At 35.2% G+C, this 22,798-nt stretch overlaps 2 pseudogenes across 1 annotated transcript; both read left to right on the plus strand.

Annotated features, from left to right (window-relative positions):
• The first annotated feature begins 4,705 nt into the window (after positions 1-4,705).
• Positions 4,706-13,270, plus strand: LOC143588343 (G-type lectin S-receptor-like serine/threonine-protein kinase LECRK3; annotated as a pseudogene).
• An 811-nt stretch (positions 13,271-14,081) lies between these two features.
• Positions 14,082-17,257, plus strand: LOC143588344 (G-type lectin S-receptor-like serine/threonine-protein kinase LECRK3; annotated as a pseudogene). Its single transcript, XR_013145094.1, has 3 exons — positions 14,082-16,138; positions 16,674-16,801; positions 16,950-17,257. The product of XR_013145094.1 is annotated as a G-type lectin S-receptor-like serine/threonine-protein kinase LECRK3 (transcript).
• Positions 17,258-22,798: the final 5,541 nt, after the last annotated feature.

A 22,798-nucleotide genomic window follows, 5' to 3' on the forward strand; every position in this document is an offset into this window, starting at 1 on the left:
ATTTTTTCTAACTACGGTTATAATAAAAATGTTCCGCTGCAAAATAATTTAATAAACACCGATACCACCAATCAATGTTCACGGCTTCCCTCCTAAGATATAAGGGTCGAGGGCTGTGACAATATGGCTCCACCATTAAGTTAGAGTGTTACATGTGTACTTATTTTTCTAGGAAATGTATAATTTTCTTTTAATCATTCTTTCATAATATATATATTAAAAATATGTATATTATTTATGAAAATGGTTAAAATAAAAAGACATGGTATTGTAGGAGGAGTATGAATGACATAAAACTTAGAGTTAGAAAACTATGTAACCTAATTTCTAAATCTTAAGAAACTATTTGGTGGTTTAAAAACTACTAATCTCAACCAATAGATCATAAATCTAAGGGCTTAGATTTATTTTTACTCTTTCTATGAAACTATTTATTTTTATTATAACCCACCCCTATTATTTACTTTATAAAATATTTAGACAACAATATAACAAAATTTAATTGCTTGTTTACAAATCTCATAAATTTGAGTGTCTATTTTCCTCTAAACGATCGTTTAATATAGATCGAAATAGTTTTTTTCCCAGAACGACCATTTTCTTATTTTTACACCAACTTCCCTTGTTGGGTATTTACACATTGGTCCATTAACTTTTAAAAGTTCACATTCAACAAGAAAGTTTGGCCGGTGTTATATATATAATATAAACGAAGATATAAAAATCCTACGTGTCGCGATGTGGTCGCTCCCTTTTTTTGGAGTCACCATATTTGATTGATTTTTAAATGGAGGCTTTTCATGTATTTGACCCGTATTCATGGGTATGGGTCTTATCAAACCCATATATTCCTTAAACGGAATATAATATCTCATTAAATTAAAAATTATTATCACCAAATTATTGATGTAAAAATCCTATAAAATAGGATATAATAAAAATTAATATCTTATATATTTTAAAAAAGATATATATATTATTTAAATTAAAAAACTAATTTGATAGTAAAAAAATAAACGGGAATATGGTCTCATCAAACTATAAGTATATTATTAACTTTGATAAATATTATTTATAATTAAAAAATCAATTTTATAGTAAAAAAATAAACGGGTCTTTGGTCTCATCAAAACCATATAGCTTTTAAACCGGTAACATCTCATTTATTTGTGAAAAAAATTATCATCAAACGATAAGTATATTTTTAACTTTTATACAATAAAAATATATAAATTCAAAAAATAAATAAATATTAGAACAAACAATATAAAACAACTCCCATAATACGGGAGATAAAAACTAGTGTGTGTGTGTGTATATATATATATAGGCAAAAGATCCGATACAATAATGCCTTAACGCACAATAGGTGCGCGAATCCCTTTTTTCACGAATCGATCCATGAAATCACATCCCAACATATCGGAATCGTCAATACATCATCATCATCATCGTACTCAGTATATCCCACCAATAGCAATGCTATGGTAGGGTCTGAGGAGGGTAAGATGTAGACAACCTTACCTCTACCCCATAGGGATAGAGAGGCTGCTTCCGATGAGACCCCCGGCTCGATAGTAGTTTTGCATCAAGCCTTGGACATAAGGCACATAGCACTCAATCATCGGGACACCGGCTGATTGGTGCATGTGCCCTTGTCTTTCGGCTATCAACGCCACCACATGATGCCTGAATAACCTTCCCCCACTTTTAACGTTATTTTCACGAGATTAGTAAAATAACGTCAAAATTAGTGCAATTTTACTTTTGCCCACCCGAGAGTTCACACATATATACATTATATGCGTGCACCGCCAGCAGGGCAAATTAATCTTTGGTTCACCGAAAAAAACATTTTTGGATCGTTAATCGATCAATTTTATACCTTTTTTCACGAAAACCGTTTTTGAGCGTTTTAGGCTTTTGGCTAAACGTTTTAGTTTTTGGTTGAGCGTTTTAGTATTTTTGCCTTTGAGCGTTTCGCGTACCTTTCGTACGTTAAGGCATTATCGTACAATATCTCGACCACACGTATATATATATATATCTAACTATCTATATAATTGTCTACTAATAAATCCTACGTGTCGCTCTCATGTTGTTCCCCCACCCCCCCCCCCCCCCCCTTCAGAGCCACCAGATTGCTCGATTTTGAACTATCGTTGATTTAGCCGGCTTGACCCGTTTTCGGATACCAATTCTCAAACGTATATCAAAACCATCTGTGATCAGTTCTACAAAAAAGCCTAACCATCTTCCTCCCCATCCTCAGTAATCGTCTCAAGGTAACCCTAATCCCTATTCTCTTTCAACATCAATGCCAATTGAAGGCTCTCATGTCTGATTCGCAACTGTCCTTCCCAATCAAAAGTATATTCCTTTGTTAATTAATTTGTTGATTTCTTGATATTTAGTTTAATTATACATAAAACCCTAAATCGATTTGATTTTTGGTTTAATAACTTACTTGAACATCGATGGGGATTTAAGGTCGTGACTTCTGATTCACAAGCATCCTTCCCAATCAAAGGTATGTTCGTTTGTTAACCGGTACCTGGTATCTTGATATTGTATTCAATTCAGTAATTACTTTATGGAGATGATGAATAGTAAAAAAATGTATATTTGATTACAAAATTCAAAATGAAGTTTGTTTTGTAATACAGATAGTGATACGTTATTGACTATTAATTTGCTTGAATAATGTTTATTATTGTTGTATTAATCGGTGGCCTTGAATTGCTCTGAGTCCAATTTCTGATCCGAAATCGGAGAATTTACTGTCATCAACGAATGAAGATGACGCTGTGGTAACTGGATTTGTTTTGTTTTTCTCTAATTACTCAATGTTTTTGGTGAAACCGTGGTTTTATGTTGGGTATTTGTTTGTGAGGGAGTGTTATAGGAAGAAGGGGTGGGGCAGATGTAATTAGTAAGTCATGATCAACAGCTCATTTTATAAACATGTCTTCTCTTCTCTAGAGACTCAACACATTACATGCAGATGCATATAATTAGATGAGAGACTTTGATGTCACTACAAATTTTGTGTTATCTCATGATGCAAAAAGGGTTAAATTTCGGGTGTGTGTAGAAACCTATAAGACACTATGTGTTTGAGGGCCTATAATTTGTTTGATGAATTGCTTTTGTTGTGTTTTTATGTTGATGCTGCCGACTTTGCCTATAGGTTGTTTTGATGATATGATTATATGATGTTTGGAGTTATTTATTTTCTTCATAAATTGTTTGGAAGTCAAAATAGTAATTTACTTGGTTAACTTGCTTCTCCTAACTATGCGTATATGAAATGCTATTACATTAGCCTTGGGTTTCGTTTAAAAATATTTATAAGTGTATCTCCTGTCACTTTATTCTATGGACATATAATGTTACAGGTTAATCGTTTTGGGATTTGCTTATGTGTACATTGCTTATTTAGTTTGGTTACATGTCTTTTTGTCTTTGTGCTGATGTGGTTGTTTGCTTCTTTGTTTGTGTTAAACTTTAATGCAAGGTATGTGCTTTTATTTTTGTAATCCAAGCTAAGAGTTTGTTTTTAAAGTTTTTTAGTTTGGTGTTTTGGTTTATTTTGAGATTTACAGAGTGTTACAAGTTGTGAATCTGAGTCCCCACATGACTTATCAATGCATTTTTTATAAATAATAATATGTTTTAATCATTTATTCTTATATTAAAGAATACATTTGTTATATAGTAACACAAACATCAGTTAGGTAATTATAATAGATTATTTGTTATTTTATTGAATAGTATTAGATTTTGATGCATAATATAAAATGAACTTTTTATACAACAAAATTTGATTCCAGTTTTGTTTTCTTTTAAATAGGGAGGCAGCTCAAATAGTTAGCCAAATGGATCAAATGGGATAAAGGGTATCGTTTTATTCAAAGATTTAGATTGCTATTGTGATAATATTGATTTTTCATCATAACTAACGCATTAGTTAATTATAAATAAAGAATAAAAAAGACATTTGGTGGTCAACCAAACTCGGTTATTTTGACCATGGCCCATTGACCAAAATGACAAAGTTGAAATCTTGTCACCTCTAACTACATTCCTTTAAAACTTTCTTTTGGGTTTTAAAGGCAACGGGGGAGTTGGTCAACCAACTCGATCATATGATTTGCTGGGATGCCCTTCGTGCTGCACTTTTTGTTGGGATAGTTACTGGTGCTCCTAAGGTTTTATTTGTTTATTATACCAGCTGTATACTAATGCAGTCAATATGTCGCCGCCTTTATATAAATTTTGGGCAGGGTTTTTTTTTGTGTGTGTGTGTCAAAAAGCAAAGAGAGAAAAAATATTTGACGGGGACAACAAGGTATGCGAGCATGAATGGTTTAAAAGTGGGACTGTTAGTTTGAATCTTTAGGAGTAGTGGTATCATATCTTTAGGACTTCATATTGTCAGGTCAGCACTTCGTCATTCTTTAATCCACAACAAAATTAGAAGTCATTAAGTCAAAATATTATATTAAACCAAATACCCAATGATACTCACTTTTAAAGCTTATCCAGGATCATCGTCGGGAACAATCGTGTAATTCGGAGTTGCTGATTTGAATCATCATTGTATGTTGACTTTTAGTCAATGTGTACTTGCTCGACAACTTTTATTTGACAAGAGTGCCAATGATGAGCATGGGAGAAGTATGCTAACAAAGTTGAAGCAACAATGCATCGATCTGTTCACATCAAAGATGGAGAGAATGGTAAGTAAGCACAACTGCACAAGTATTAAGTAAATTTGTAATATTCATATATTATTGAGGTGGCAAATAATCGAGTTTTTGCTCGGGCTGGTTGACTTGGGACACTTTTTTATCCAAGTTTAAACCTTTAATGTGTCTGTTTTTTCAGGTTACTGATTTAGCATTAGCAAAAAAAAATCTCACTTTTATGAGTACTTGGCGAATACTTCAAATGTTAGCCCTAGGATTGACTTTGATGAGAGGAAGAAGGTGACTGGTGATGTTGATAAGGATAGATGGTATGTTGTATGCTATTGATGCTTCAATTGTAAGAATCATGAAAAAGCAAGAGGTTCGGTTTCGGTTTTTGGTTTAGGGTTGCTTTAGTTTTTGACTTTTTGAAAACCATTCGGTTTTGTGCTAAAACTGAACTGAAAAACTGAAACTTCGGTTTTTGAATTTTCTAAAACCCTTCGATTTCAATTTTTCATTTTTCAGTTTGGTTTCGGTTTTGCAATGAAATTTTGGGTTGAAAAAAGATTTGACGCAAAATATTGAATTTGGGTCTAAATTATTTTGTTAAATAATAACTAATTGATTATTATTCATTTGGCCTAAAATAGTTGAGTACTTGAGTTACATATTTATTAAGTTTTTATAAATCACTTAAAACAAAAAAATGAAAAACTAATTTGGTTTGGTTTGTTTTTTTTTTCATTACATGCATACGACTTACTGAACCATAAGTTTGGCTTTTGCAAAAACATACAACCAAACCACCAGTTTTGTTTCGGTTTGGTTTTTTTGGTTCTTTTATTCTCTCATTTTTGTATCACAACTAACAGTTACTATTAATGCTCTTATTTTTGTTTGTGTAAACGTTTTGAAGGTCAGCTTTGGATTCATGCTGCTGGCAAGATCCCTTATCCTGAAATAATCAAAGCGATGGAGGATTTTTACAAACAAATATACGCGCTAGATGGAGTTATCGGTCTCAAGTTCCCAGAACATTATCTGATTTTCAAGGCTGCTAGGTTATAGCTTGAATTTATTTTCAGTGTATTCTTTTTTTAAAAGGCTATTTTCTGTTCATCTAACCTTTTTTTAATTTCACTAAAAAGATGCAAACTTTGTCGTTTACATAGGTTTTGTTGAAGAAGTTGGATGTGTTAAATGTGAACTTACATCATGGGACGATGTTCCTCAAGGGGTGGGAATCTGTACTCAGTAGTTGACTTTTTATAGTCAAATGATATAGTTATTTCTCTTAAAACTAGGGGTGTAAAAACGAGCCGAGCCGGAGCTCGATTACTCTGTATTTCGAGCTCAGTTCATGAGTTGTATTTTCATAAAAGGTCCATGCTGACCTCACACCAAAGAAATCTAAGAAACAATTTTTTTTCCAGTTTTGGATTATTCAATTCATTGTGATCGTCTTCAGGTTGAAATCAGGTGTTGGGTTCCGCTGCATTGGTGCAACTTGTCAGCAAGCCACTATATGCAGAGGTCCTCTTTTATTTTATTGCATGTATTGAGTAATAAGAATAATTCTTGTGATAGTTTATTTTTGCTATGTTGGTTTAAAAATTCATTTATGAATTTTCAATGGCATGATCGAGAACAAACTTTTAAAGAAGTTAGTGAATTCGTGAGCATAAAATTCGGGCCCAAAGAGATCCTAGATTACATTAAAATTTAAACATAGGGCAAATAAGCAACAAGCTACACCGCTAGCTTCTTTTGGATAGCAAAACATATCAAGTGATATCATATAAGTATGTTGTTTTGATGATGATGCATCATACCAAACACAATACAACAGGTGGTGTGGTGTGGTGTGGTGTGGTGTGGTGTGGTGTGGTGTGGTGTGGTCAACATAATAAGTAATTCTACTTTAAAGATATAACAAACTAGCTTTTTACCCGGCGCATCGCCGGTAGGTTGACGCGAATTCGGTCGGTATCGATGGCGTGCGTTATTCTACCGAAATTAAAACAAAAAAAACTATAAAAACTGAGGTGGACCAATGTGGTGGCGTTGGTAGGTAAAACTCGAGCGCTGGTAAAGCACGACCGTTGTCGATCCCAGGCGTTAAGGCGATGAGTCTACGAAAACTCGGTCGGTTTTCATCATGTTTATTATGATACCGAAACTAAAAAAAATAGCGTTCGGGCGTTTTCTATTACATTTGTTACGGTGACTGAACTAAAAAACAAAAACAAAACTTACGGACCAGTTCGGTGCCGCCAAGTGGCCTAATAGGGCACTTGCGGCACCAAACTTCTCTTTTTTATATATATTAGTAATAGTAATTCATTACAATATTATTAAAATAAAATATATTCACAATAATAGAACGATAAACAAAATTAAAATCTCTATAAAATATATTCAAAATAGTATAACGAAAGTGATTCAAATCAAATCAAATTAAATCCATGAGAATAGATGGACTATATACACCCGTTTGACCTGACGTGCTTTTTTATATTTAATACAAGATAAAATTTAAGACGGGCTCATTGGATGCAAAGTGAAGTGAGTGATTTTCCGGTTGACGAGGCCGAGTGTCTTAGACGTTCACTCGGTCTACGCAATGGTTGGTAAAGGAATATTAGGTGAAAGGTTAAAATACAACACCCGATGTGGCGTGCGTGTACCAACAACTAACGACATCATGTAAAAACAATTTACACAATTATGCGTGCCTGAGTCGATGAAATTTAATACAAAACTTACACCTCAGTGTTTATGTTTAAGTTGAAATCTAAATATATTATAACCAAAAATTATATATTCACAATAATATAAAAAAAATCTAAATAGACACGCGTAACACGCGGGCTAAAAGCTAATATAATATATATATAAAACCAAAAAAATCATAGGTGTCGTGATGTGGTCGTTCCCCCTTTTTTAAAGTCTAACAGATTTGCTTGATTTTTAAATGGTGTCTCTCGTTGATTTTACCCGGTTTACACCCATTATGTGTTCTTTAACCCGGTTTGTACCCGTTTAAGCCACGAGTCATAACATCTCAAGTTCCGTTTATTTTTATTTTGACATCTATCGCTACTGCAGAGACACAGATATCTTCTTCACCATCATCTCCCTCGAAGCTGAAACCATTATCTTGCATCATCACTGGCGATTCAAACTTTTGATTTGTGATTAGCAAGCCTCCTTCTAAGTACAAGGTATGCTCGTCTGTTAATGGGTTGATTTATTGGTATTTCGTTTAATAGTACATAAACCCTAATTGATATTTAGACTGTGTTGTTTGACAAGTTCAATGATGTCTTCTGTCTGATATTTGATTTCGTGTATGATATAAACCCTAAATTGGATTCAAAACCTTGAATGTGAATTATCATGTTTTTGCACTTTTTATTTACAAAAGAATTAGTTTGACTAAGTTAAGAATAACGGTTTTAATTTGATACTTCTCTTCATGGGCCAGTTCCAGATCCTATATGTGTGTATATTTTTTTCAAGCATCAAGTAATTCTTTTTTTTTTTGGATGTAGTTGCTGTAGCAAGCATCAAGTTGCTTCGGTGGAAAGACACGTGAATGGTACTTCAATGAGGTATTTCAATTTGCTTAATTGAGGTTTAATTTGGGGATTGGTCTGATTTAGTGGTTTAATTCGTTGACAAATGAGGTTTAATTTGGAGAATTGTTTGATTTACATGTTTAGTTGGTAGGATTGGGAGTTACTTATAAAGTTAGTTTAAAATTTGCTACGGGTTGTGCAAAATAATTAGAAATGTTTTGATTAAGAAGTTAGTTTCATTGTGATATGATTTGGGTATGTTAGCTGATTTCACAGCCTTTAAAAGGTTTTATGTGGTTATATTAGGAAGTGCATAATAGTTCATAAGCATAAAATTAATATTAGGAAATGAACAATTGAATATTGTTGCAGTCTGTACGTTTATTAAAGGCTTAAAAAATGTATCTATAATTTATTCCTTTATTTTATGTGGACATCGGGTTGGTGAAGGTACTAATAAATATTATGACATTTCTCTGTTAATTTTTAATAAGGATTTTGATAATCATTACTTTGATAATCATTATAGGAAGGTTTTTGTTACTATGTTTAATTGAATGTGTAAATTTATTTATTTTGTGATTGTACGTGGTAATAAGTTGTCTTTTTCTTTGCACTCATGGTAATCGTTCACCGCCAGACAACCATTACCGATTTCATCATCAACAGCGCCACCTCCTGGTACAACTCATGTGTCCGATGCAAAAATTGCATCTTCAAAACAAGCAAGTTCTACCATTATCTGCAGCACAACAAGTTCCTTCCTCCAACAAAAAGGTAAATACAAAAACGCCTTAAACTACGTTAATGTTTTACATTTATTTTTGTGCATCGCTTATGAAAACACTTATACAGACCTGGCTCGGCTACTTTGATGGCGTCATATGTTTCTAATGTACGCACATAATCATACAATTATGTGCTAAAAACAAACCCAACCTAAACTTGCAAACCGTCAAAAGAGAACTGCTTTGGTCGGCCTATCCAACCTGGCCAATAATGGTCGTTGGTTAATGTGATGATGATTAGATGGGCTGATTAGTTTCTGAATTGCGAAAAAAAAAAAGAAATACTTTTCCGTGGTTTTTATTCAGGTGTTCTGTTCCCGACTTTTGATTCAGAGATGCTTTCAATTTTTTGTTCTAAAGTTCGCCAATCAGGTTTAATTTCGTGTAGTGGCTTAGAAGTTTTGATCAGTGTTAACGAGAAAGTATCGATTGTGCTATCTGCTTGAATAATCTCGGTTCAAGGGACAACGGGTTATGGGGTCATATTTCTAAACCTCCAGATATTGCTCAAGCAAACACATTTTTTAGTTAAAAGCATCATGCATGTTGGAGTAGCCCAATTCTACCTAAAAAATGATACATTTTTTTGTTAAGTTACAAGGTTATATTTTATCTTACAACATTGAGTAGGCCAGTTTTATCATTTTTTTTGGAAGATGGTTTTGCTGAAGACGTAGTAACAGTCTTTGTTACTTATTAGCTTGAGCATTTATTTTGTACATTTTATTTTACCAGTAACATAAATAGTCTATTCGTTTTCATTCTCTAGGTGGTCCAATGTTTTTGATGGAACTATCATTTTTATCACAGGGTGTTGGTGCTGAAGTTTGCTGGATTACAAACCAAGAACCATCCTGAACAGATGCAGTTATAGACAACTTGAAAAGCAAGATGTTGGAACGCTGAGTAAAGGCACGTCTTCCATTTCACATTGTTATAACTTATATATATATATGTATATATATATATATAGGTATTGGATCATTTCAGAAGTTTTTTTACAGCGAGAAGTGCGAGAAGTGAAGGTGTAACTCCATTAATCCCTAATTTCACTCCCCTTCTTATGTGTAGGTGCGTTGTGTAGGTGCATATGTATGTGTGTAGGTACGTATGTTTGTATATGTGTATGTATGTTTGTATGTGTGTAGGTACATAGGTTTGAATGTGGCTCGGTACATTTATATGTTTGTAGGTAGGTTTGAATGTGTAATTAAGATATAAATACAACCAACCTACATATATGTATGTAACATCATATGAAAGGGAGTGAAATTAGGGATTAATGGAGTTACACCTTCACTTCTCGCACTTCTCGTTGTAATATCACTTCTCGCAAGATCCATCCCCTATATATATATATATATATTTGTTTTTCAAATTTGGTTTAAAAAGGTTAACGGACTGAGGGGATGTGAAATTACTCTTATACCCTCACGTGACCTCCACATGAACATACCGAATGGCATAAATCGACGTGGTTATGGCCAAAGGACAAACACTATTGGATTTAGAAACATAAATGACAAAATATATCAATTTTGAAGATAAAGGACAATTAGTGAAATTGAGTATAAACATAAAGGACGATCTTTGTAATTCCGTCTTGTTTCTTATAGAAATTTTTTAAAGGAAAAAATAAATAAGTAATGCTCGAAACTCGTATGATATCGGTCGAAAAATGCTCGCTCGATTTTGACTTGGTTTGTAAATGAGCCGATTGGCTCGGTTCAGCTTGTAAACAAGCTAAACACGAGCAAGTCCGCACTCTGTTCGGTTGGGCTGGTGAACAGCCTTAGATGTGAATATTAAATGGCTCCAATAGCTCAGTTTGATTTGAATGTCTAGTGATTTTTAATTTAGGAGCTAAAGCTGGGACCAAATTTAAGTCTGGCTTGATGCATACTAGCTAACCTTTTGTCATAGTCAAATGGGCTCCATCATTTTTTGTTTTTTTTTTTTGTTAGAATATTGACTTGTAGATCTCTCATTTTAGTCCTTAGAATAGTATACATGGTAGGGTCTTCCTAATGGAATTAAATATGTGGCCAAAATGGGAATAGTTACCTCCATTTTTGTTTATTTGGCTGATCATTCAACCATTAAAGCAAGCGCGCGCGCACACACAATTTTCATCACCAATGAAGCTCAGCAAAATGGCCTTTGTTTCGATAATCTTGTTAAGGATATCCTTCCTTATAGTTACACATGGATCTCTAGTTAATGGTTGAATGATCAGCCAAATGGCAAAGCTTCGATGACCCTAGTGATACGATATTAGGAGGACAATCACTTGTTGCAGGGGATTCACTATCCTCTAGTGTATCCACTTCACATCACTCGACCGGACGTTTTGTACTGTATATGCAACATGATGGAAACCTTGTTGCTTATACTCAAAACGGTTCCAGGTCAAGTGATGACTCATACTGGTCCACTGCAACGTATTCCACCTATTACGATTCACTGTATCTCAGCTGTAGTGGTTCTCTATACATGGTGGGGGTTGACGCTCCGCAAAAAGTTCTTAATCCACATATGAGCTCACACGTGAAAAACAACGAGACAGTAATCTACCGTGCCACTCTGAATCCACATGGTAACTTTGTTTTGTATTCCCACACATTTACTGTTCCCCCTAGTAACTCGACTATGATGAATGTTAAATGGGCTGCTTTATCGAACCCGTGCAAGGCAAAAGGCAGCTGTGGTGTTAACAGCTACTGTAGTCCAACCGGTAATCCCACTGACATGGAGTGCCAATGCTTTCCTGGTTTTTCATTTCTCAATACAAAAGATGGAAAGATCCTAGGTTGTCATAGGGATTTTACCGATGAAGAAGCCTGTAGCCAAAGAGGGCTTGAATTTTCCTACAATATTTCCGCATTGGAAAATATAGAGCTTCAAACACTTGATCCTTACTCCGTGATGAATAATCTTAGCAAGAATGTGTGTAGTAAATCTTGCCTGGATGACTGCAACTGCTGGGCAAGTCTGTATGCAAACGGTAGTTGCAAAAAGCTCATGGATCCGATAGTTAATGCACTGCTGGATAAAAGCATATTAGCCACAGTGTTCATCAAAGTTAGAGTCCCGCAAGCAACCTCAAGGAACATAAAAAAACTAAGTGTGGTAGTTGAAAGGAAACGACTTATTAGTGTTCTAGCCATAGCATTTGGTATCCTTGCTCTGGTGTGTACTTTGATGGCATTCTCTAGTTTCTTCTTCTACAGAGTGCATGCTCATAGGTACGAACGCGTGTCAGAAAATGTCGGTTGCGGGTTTATTAGTGATAATCTGATTCTACGATCGTTCTCATTTGACGAGCTACAGAAAGCCACAGATGGATTTATGGAGGTGATAGGAGGAAATACTAATGGGAAAGTCTACAAAGGATTTATTTCTGAAGGAAAGAAGGCTGTTGCTGTGAAGAAGCTGGAAAAGGCGATCGAAGGAGGAGAGTTCCGGGCAGAAATTACTGCTATAGCGCAAACTCATCATCGTAATTTGGTTCGTTTAGTTGGTTTCTGCATACATGGGGCTACGAAGCTACTTGTGTATGAGTTTATGAGCAACGGTTCACTGGCAGATCTTCTCGTAACTCGACCTAGGTGGAAAGAACGAGTCAGAGTGGCACTAGATGTGGCGAGAGGGATCTTGTATCTTCATCAAGAGTGTGAGACTCGTATTATACACTGCAACATAAAACCTCATAATATTCTATTTGACGAGTCTTGGACTGCTAAGATCTCTGATTTTGGGTTATCAAAGCCATTGAGTCCAAATCAGAGTGGAACGCTGACTAGCGTTAGGGGGACAAGAGGGTACCTTGCGCCGGAGCGGTTCAGAAACACCTTAATTTCTACCAAGGTGGATACTTATAGCTTTGGGGTTGTACTGCTTGAAATTTTGTGTTGCACAAGTGAGATGAAGATAGACGTCTCGTCTGAAGACAAAACAACCCCTTACTACATGGGTTTACAATTGTTTTGCAGCTAATGAATTAAATAGGCTGATTGGAGATGCAGATGATGAAGAAGAAGAAGAAGACGTAGATATGTACATGTTTGAAAAAATGGTGAAAGTGGGACTTCTGTGCATTCAAGACGATCCGGAAGCAAGGCCTTCGATAAGAGATGTCATCCTAATGCTAGAAGGAACAGCTGATATTCCAATGCCCCCATCGCCAATTCCTATAGTTGTCTTCTAAAATATAAATATTGCATGTTATCCAATGGCGAAATTATTAAACCCTTTTATGCAATATATGTGTATTTCCTTTGAGTTGTAAAAGAAACAGATAAATTTTAATATATATATATATATATATATATATATATATATATAACTTAATGACTTTAAAATCACTCTCTCTAATGCTCTTTGAGTTAAAAATTTTAATGACACTCCATTCTTGTGCAACAATGACGCATAACAGAAACACCAAATAAGAGAGATTCTAATGATTATCATCAACTCACAAGAAAGAATGTAAATTCCAAATCCAATTCCCTTAAATTTTGATTCCTTTGATAAATTCCAATTCCCTAACAAAAAATCCATGAACCTATGCCCAGTGAATATGACAATTAATCAATAGCATAATAGCAAAAACTTGCTATTTGCTTATTTTAAAAAAAATCTTCAAAATTCAAGTCGAGAATCATTGCTACTTTCACGCATATTCTGTACTTCCACCGGCTTGTCAAACAATTTCTTTGACCCGTAATTGAATGGGTGTTTTGACTCACCAAATGGATGAGCTCAAATCTTAGCAAACGAGTGGTTCACCAAACTTGAATATATTTTTAGAGATACATGCCAGTCAGCCAAAGGAAGAACTTTCAGCATAATACAAACAAAGACTTGTAGGACCAATGAATGGTATTAGCTGAAAACAAGTGGCAGTCGGTATAGAACCAATGAATGGTATTAGCTGTTATTTTTCCATAAGTTGACTGGCGGTTAAATCTTAGCCTCATTTTAGTGTCTCATCTCCGTAGCCTCTGGAACACACAAGCTACGAACTAACCATTTCGTTGTTGCATATGGCTTCACTACTGCTTGCATTTCTCTTATTCCTATTAGGCCAGACCAGGGTTGATGGAGGGTTAAATCACTCTGTAAGCTTGGGATCTTCACTTGTTGCCGGTGCACAACCTACCAACGCATGGTACTCCGAGTCTAAGCTGTTTGCATTTGGGTTTTACCCACAAGGAACTGGTTATGTCGTTGCAATCTGGTTAACGGTTGGAGATCAAGAAACTCGAAACACTGTTGTGTGGACTCTTGACCGAGATATACGTCCGATGTCCCCAAATACCACGCTCAACCTTACCCATGAAGGGGAGCTAATTTTAATATCAGAGCACAGCGATGTTAGAAAGACACTAAGTGCTAATATTTCGTCTGCTGTGATGGAAAACAATGGAAATTTTGTGTTGTACAACAATGGCATGCATGTACTGTGGCAGAGTTTTGACTATCCCACCGATACCATTTTGCAAGGCCAGAATCTGGTTGGTGGGATGGAATTGGTTTCTAGTGTCTCTAAAACCAATTACTCGAGTGGACGCTTTCGTATCAAGATGCAGCAGGATGGCAATCTTGTTATGTATCCAGTAAACACGTCGGACATAGGTGAATATGCTTATTATGCTAGCTACACCAATTCTGGTCCATCCTCAAACTCAGGCAAGTACCTGAACCTAAATGATACCTGTTTACAGCTTCTCGATCCTGGTAATTTAGATGACGTCATGATTTTTAATACAAAACTTCCTTATCCTGTCATATACCGTGCGACACTCGGTGATGATGGAATCTTTCGGTTATATGCTTACAATCATACCAACTCCACTCCTTTTATAGTATGGCAGAAGCCAGATTATCCTTGTGATGTGATAAACTACTGTGGTGATAACAGCTATTGCGATATGAATAATAAACAGCAGCCCTACTGTGTTTGCCTGCCGGGTTCTCATTCTGTATATCTTGATCAGAAATTTAGTGGTTGCCAAAAAAATTTCACAGATGAAAGGTGTAGAAGTGGGACGATAAACGTGACACACTACAACATGGTTACCGTAGAGCATTTAGTGTGGGAAGAAGAATCTGCTTATTATCGAGCTGTTGCTGACAAATAAGTGGACTGCAGCAACTCCTGTTTGGAGGAGTGTCATTGTTACACTGCTCTTTTTAAAGAAGGTAAATGTTTCAAATACAACTACCCATTGCAGTATGTAGCTTACCAGATTAATGCACCTGTGAGTTTCTTCAAGACGGTCAACAATCCAAGCCTTTATGTCCAACCCTTTAATAATAGTTCTGTAGGGGGATTGCCGCAGGCGGTGGATACGTTTGTGACCACAACTACAAGCAAGAAGACGTGGGTTCTTATTCTTGTAATAACCATTGGATTTTCCATCTATTCATGCATTTCCTTAGGTTTTTCCGGTTATTTCGTATTCAAATTCCGTCTTCTAAAGTACAAGAGGTTGTTTGAAAGCAGAACTCTGGGGCATGCTGAGGATCTCATCCTAAGATCATATACATACAGCGAGCTTAAAAGGGCGACAAACGGGTTCAAACAAGAGCTAGGAAGAGGCTCATTTGGGAAGGTCTACAAAGGTTCCATTTACAAAGGGAAGAAACTGATAGCGGTGAAGAGGCTCGAGAAGGTGGTGGATGAAGGCGAGAGAGAGTTCAGAGCTGAAATGCAAGTGATTGGGAAAACGCATCACAAAAATCTAGTCCGGTTGCTCGGTTATTGTGCGGAAGGTAAGACACAAAGGCTTCTGGTTTATGAGTACATGAGCAATGGAACCCTTGCAGACTGGTTATTTAAATCAGAACGGCTTCCGGGCTGGTCTGAAAGAGTGCAAATTGCTCTAGACGTTGCACGAGGAATCCTTTACCTTCATGAAGAATGTGAAACACCGACCATTCATTGTGACATAAAGCCTCAAAACATTTTAATGGATGATTTCTGGACCGCTAAGATCTCTGATTTCGGGTTGGCGAAACTACTAATGCCAGACCAAACCAAAACGTTCACCATTGTTCGTGGGACTAGAGGGTAACTATACTTTACTAACTTTATGACTCATATTAATATTAGCCTAGGGGTGTGTATATATATTACTAGAGCTCCAAGTTCTATTTCTAAAGCATGAGCTCGGCTCCGGGTTGGCGTGTTTATTATTTACTAATTACATTATATATGTTTATAGTTAATTTTTTATATATATAGTTTTATTTTTTATATAGTACATAACATAGATCATTTAGTTGTATTTATCATAATTTTTTACATAATAACAATTATTATATAAATACATATTCAATATAATGCTCATAAATAAGAGGCCCTGCGGCTCGTGAGCCAGCTAGCGCTTAGTAAGTCAAACAAGCTTATTTTTAGGCTTGAGCTCATTTAAGCTCGGTTGGATTCTAGCTTTTAGCAAGTCGATTTTGAGGAGCTCACTGACATATTGGCTTGTTCCAGATAGAGGATAAGTTTGCCCTTATCTCAAGCGGGATTTTATTGGGTATGTATGTTTGTTTGTTTTCATGAATGTTTGAAACGCTATGTGTTTTGGTTTGTGTTAAAGGTACTTGGCACAAGAGTGGCAGAAAAACTCTCCAATATCATTGAAGGTTGATATTTACAGCTACGGGTCGTATTGCTTGAAACCATCTGCTGCAGAAGGAACCGAGATGTACATGTAACGAATCCGAATGAGATTCATCATCATCATCATCATCATCGTACTCAGTATATCCCACCAATAGCAATGCTATGGTAGGGTCTGAGGAGGGTAAGATGTAGACAGCCTTACCTCTATCCCATAGGGATAGAGAGGCTGCTTCCGGTGAGACCCCCGGCTCGAGATTGTTCTTTCTAATTGGGCTTACAAGTGCTTTGAAAGTGGGCAGTTGGACCTGCTTGTTGATCATGAAGATGTGGATAAGGAGGCATTGGAGAGGATGGTCAAAGTTGCAATTTGGTGCATCCAGGATGAACCGGCTCATCGTCCGTCTATGAAGTGTGTGTTGTTGATGTTAGAAGGGATTACAGAGATTGCTACTCCTCCTTGTCCAACTTCCACTTGGTAATTCTTGTTGTTTGAACTTTAATTTTAGGGATAATGATCAAAATGTCCATTTGAATGGTCAATGCCGACAAAATGTTCAGTTAACCAACCAATTTCCAAAATGGCCATTCTAAAACTCTTCGACCCTATCATGTTTTAACCATTACTCGATGGAATTTTTAACCAACCAGAATATGGTTGGTTAAAAATCCCGTCGAGTAATGTTTGGAAAGTGATAGGGTCGACGAGTGTTAGGGTGGACATTTTTGGATTGGTTGGTTAAGTGAGCATTTTGTCAACATTGACTAGTCAAATGGATATTTTGGTCATTTTCCCTTATTTTTATTAAGTGAAAAAGTCTCAAATGATCATTCTACCGCCATCAAATATATATGAAGCTAGAGGTTGCAACAATTGTTAAAACTGTAGATGTCGACCTAACCTAAAACAATCCATATGTAGATTATTCTGATCAAATTTATATTTTCAGCTAGAATTTTATTAATGGTTGCATATGTTCCATTTTGTATTATTACATGGTTTTAACCATGCATCCTTGTGTTTGTAGAATGGTGGGAGACGGTTAACCATGCATGAAGACTGAAGTTTAAACCTTTTGTTGGTTAATTTGGAAGTCTTGATCACTCAACTCATGCATGCTGCTTCAATGGCCAAACCAGTATTCTACTTGATAAAATATAAATTTCCAAACTATTCAAAAAACGTGTTGACTTTAATACATGTAATGAAGCAGACGAATCAACTTTTATTGACATATGGTTCTGTAACCTGTAGTGTGTGTATCTAAACATGTTTCGCATGTTTCTTGTTAGGGATGAGATCGGTACCGTGCATCCCCTCACTTGAAGGGTACGCTAACTGGTTTAACGACCAGACTTAACAGGATTAATGAATACGGGTTTAATTGCAAGTGAAATGAAACCACATGGACGAAAATCAAAAATTTAAAACTATTAAACTAAAATTGCATATATAGGCAAACCCCAGGGACGAAAACCACATTTTACTCTTTGTTCACCGCCATATAAATAATAGTTTTTAAGGCTTTAATCCATCAAGCAATATGAGAAGAAATTAGAAAGCAAGCAAGAGAGTAAGGAGAGAGGGAGAAAGGTAGGTGGCGGTAGTGGTAAATGGCAGTCTCTGTGGAGCTACGACGACTACTAGTAGACGGTGGCAAACGACTACCAACGATAATCATGGTTGGTCGGCAGCAGTAGCTAGACAATGGTGGTGTTATGACAGAGAGCTGGCGACCCTGTCAGTGACAGGTAATGGTGGTAAAACGACGGAAATACGTTGGTGATAATCAATAATTTATGCTTGAGATCAAATGATAAAAAAAGAGGGAGAAGACTGAAGAAATAGTATTTTTGGAATAACCATTTTTATGGTTTTCTTTCAAAAATTCTATTCTTTTTTAAATGATCTTAACATTTTTATATTACATGAGATATTTATTTAAATGATCATAATCTTAGTTTATCTTTTATTCAAGTACCATATTGCTATATAAAAAATTGACAATTAAAAGAATACGAAAATTGTGTTGTGTTTTCTATGTTACAAAACACTTTTGTGCTGAAGTTATGTGCGAGACTTTATTGTTGATTTTTTGTAAACGATTTTTCATGTAGGATTTTATATACTGGATTGCTTTTGTTTTATATTTGACAAATTGGAAATAAATAATCTCATATTTTATTGTATTGGCCGATAATAATTTTACCCTTGGTCCACCTATTTTTGTCTCAATGGACCTCCGTTAAAAAAACACTTTACGTCGTTAAGTTTTTTTTTCGAGTTTCAAATCGATGTTATAGGGCTTCTGATCGGAAGAATGATACAAGTCGACTGATGTAAAACTTAGTTCGAAACGGTGACTCATCCAAATAGTAGCAATCAAGAAGCTCAAAAGCAAGGAGAGGTTGGTCCATCCATGAGCCCAAAGCTTAAATGAAGCCCAAAGGCGAAGAAGAGAAAAAAACAAAGTTCGGTTTTGGGAGTACAACCGGTTCGGTATTGGAACCGGTGAACCTTTTTTTGGTTTTTTTACATCTCTGAAATAACAAAAAAGCGGATTCTAAAATGGAATATATTTGTTTTACAATGTAAAGTTTACATGAAAATGATAGAGATAATACAGTGGATTGACAATCTCACGTTACTATTTTTTTCTGGAATAAATGGTTTTGCTAAAAAAAAAGTGTGGTTTTAGGCATCTAACTTAATTTCAAGTGATTTTAGGCAAGTGTTATTATACCAAATAGCATATTAGGGTCACGTTTTAGCAACCTTTTCAAGTAGCAAACCATAAATTAATATCATCAAAGTTGTGAACGATGCACCTTTTCAGTTGGTTGTCCATATCATTGAGGTGTAAGGTAGCAGGACATGTGAAAGCCGCTATCTGAGATAACGGGTTATAAATAGGCTGAGGTGGCTAATGACTTCTAACTCTTTTTACCATTTAGTGGATGACTTCTAACTCATTTTACTATTTGGAGACATGGCGTAACCCCAGGAAGCCTCTATCTCAAGTAAAATGTTACTATTAGTACCACTTCAAGCAACTTTTAACATTCTCATGAATAAGTTGCGTTGTTAAACCTTTTAATTTGTTTAGAAAAAGTGAAATATTGTAATGCTACATTCACATAGTAACAAACTAGCATGTAGACTAAGTGAAATAGTTTAGGCATGAAAAAAAATACAAAAATAAAATTTAAATCTATAAGACATCTGTTGGATATAAATTCATTTGAAAGATGAAATAATTTTTAACTCTCATGTGTAGCTTTCAAACACTCCAAACCAAAAAAATTATGCAAGACCAAAAAAACAAGTTCCTTTTCAAAACCTCATTTTCCATGTATTCTACCATCTCCATTTTCACTTTGTGCAATAGGGTGTTTGGGTGTGAATTACGAGGTAAGAGTTTAATTCCTATAGTGTACGGCATTTAGGTGTTCAAAATTTTAGCTGTTTATATATATATATACCATCAATTCATAAAATGTTGCATTTAAACCAAGGTCCGCTCAACGATGATCTATTATTTTTACACCAAGAACACCGGAATGTCAACTTTTTTAAAAATGCTCTAGGTCGTCAAGATGAACTTAAGGTGTTACCTTGTAGAGGAGTGAGGTATTTTGGAGTGTATTTAAACCAAAGTGTTCGAGTGCTAAAGTGATGTATACAGAAACTTTTCTTATAGGGGTACAATAAAATGCGTTGGATCAAGAAAGTTAAGAAGAATTTTCACTTCAAAATAACTCATCTTTCAATATTTTTTCATACTTCGTAATATTCTTTTTAGTTAAGCATTTTAATTTATAACATGTAATGAAAAGATTTAAGTTTTTTTCAGGTCATATCATTTTTATAAGTTATTTTTAAAAGGTTGGCATTATTATCGTTATCTTAATTATATATCCTCTAAATTATAATTTTAGCAAATTAGTTAGAGATCATTAATTATTTGATATTCGTAATCAATCGAAATCTGATATATCCTATATATATTTATTGAAAGCAGTTAACTCTTAACGGTAACAAACATAAGTGGTATATATTTTACCTTCTGGCTTCCAAAAACGTGACGGTAAAGTTACAAAATATTTCAAAAATATTTTTATCGTCGGTTAGTGCAAATATATAAGAGTACTGCAAACTCATGTACATTTACGCTGACTCTTACACTACTGCTTAACCCCACAAATTATATCGAATTCATCGTTTATTTTTTACTGATGGCATTTGTTACGAAGAATGGTTACTGGGAACCCCCTAATCCCGGTTGTTTTAAACTCAACACCGACGGGAGTTCACTAGGTAACCCGGGACAGTCGAGTTATGGCGGACTTATATGACGATCGCGGTGGATGGGTGTGCGGGTACGTGGGAAACATCGGGTTTGATACGAGTCTTGCGGCTGAAGTTTGGGGAATAATGATGGGTTTGCGTCTCGTTTTGCTATGGGGTTGAATAATGTGGTCATTGAAACCGATTGCCAAGCCGCGCTTTTGCTGATAACGGTGAAGGGTGTGGATGAATCTAGTCCGTTAAGTGGGATGATCGAGTCATGTAGAAAGGACATGGCTGCTTTGAAGTGTTACATGGTTCACGCTAAACGAAATAAGAACCGGTGTGCGGATGTAATGGCGGAGTTAGGAGGAAGACAAGGTCAAGAATTTATCGTGTTTGGTAATCCACCGTGGAAGTTGATTCCGTTGTTGAAGGATGAAGCATGTGCGGCAGTCGGGTTAGAGAGTCATTTACTTAGATTTGTTCCAACAATATTATAAATGTTTCATAAAACTTTTGTTGTCTGTGTTAATGTGTACAAGTAAAGTGGTAAACAGATCCATCCAATATCAAGATTTTGTTTTGTATGAGCCTTTCAATATTAATATGCAAAAGTCATTACTTTAAATGTTATTGTTTTTTTATGCTCATTCTTGGATCAAGTAAGATATAACCAACAAACAGAATAGAATTTGCAGATTTAAAAGAAATACAAAGAAATTAACCCGAATGCAAAGAAATTAATTGGTTGTAAGTTGGTGTAACGCACGAGGGCGCTAATGATGTTAAGAACACGGGAATCAAGTTTAGCCTGTTAGTTGATGTGTGTGAATACAAAAGGCTATGGGTAAAAAACTAAAAAATAATTGCTAAGTTAGTGAATAAAATCACTGTCTAAGTAAAATTTTTACAATCCATATTATGTTGGTAAGTGGGTTTCAAATGTAGGAATCAGTTTTAACATTTTAACCGAGTTCGTGTAATTCTCTACAAATCGTATGTGTTAATGGTTTATAAATCTTAAATCTTAATATATTGATATGTTAATGTCGGAGGTATATGCATAATCAATAATGTTAACCCGCACAATGTTATGAGTTAATGAGTTATGACGGTGTAAGTATATGGCCCAGTTTCGCTTTCCAAGCCCATTTATCTGAATATCACTGACAACCCAATCAAGACAATCTATTAGTAAGGCCCAAAGTTCATAAATGCCATATGGATGAGCTCCAATCATAAAACCCGAACTTAGTCCATTGCGACAACATTCGTACTGGACCATATAACCATATATAAAAGGTAGAATACAATAATCCTTAAATATATTAACGTAAAAAAATAATTATTTCATGAAATTGATAAATGAAATCACATCACAAGATCTTGAAATCGTTAATATATCCAATTAATCATCGGTTCACAGAAAACAACAGATTTGAATCGTTAATCGATCAATTTTTTTTTACTTTTCTTCACGAAACCCGTTTTGAGTGTTTATGGATTTTTGAGTGTTTTTTGTATTTTGGCTTTGATCGTTTTTGTATTTTTCGGATTTGGGCGTTTTGTTTGAAACTAGTATTTTGGACACTGCTTCGCGACGGGGCTGTTCTACCCAAAAAAAATGTCTACACTTTTTCGGTTCGTTGTGGCAGCTCGATTCTAATTTAAAAAAGTATGTAGTATAGATCCATGTAAAATTAACGTGACACATTTACATTTATAGGTTTTATTATCACCGTGAATGCAAAAGGTGACATATTCTGGTAAGTGTATGTGTGTAGCGAATAAACGAAAGTAAAAGAGAGTGA

Source organism: Bidens hawaiensis, unplaced genomic scaffold (assembly GCF_021521415.1).
Source record: "Bidens hawaiensis isolate Kalapana, Puna unplaced genomic scaffold, B.hawaiensis_p1.1 tig00036331_1, whole genome shotgun sequence".
Lineage (NCBI taxonomy): Eukaryota > Viridiplantae > Streptophyta > Magnoliopsida > Asterales > Asteraceae > Bidens > Bidens hawaiensis.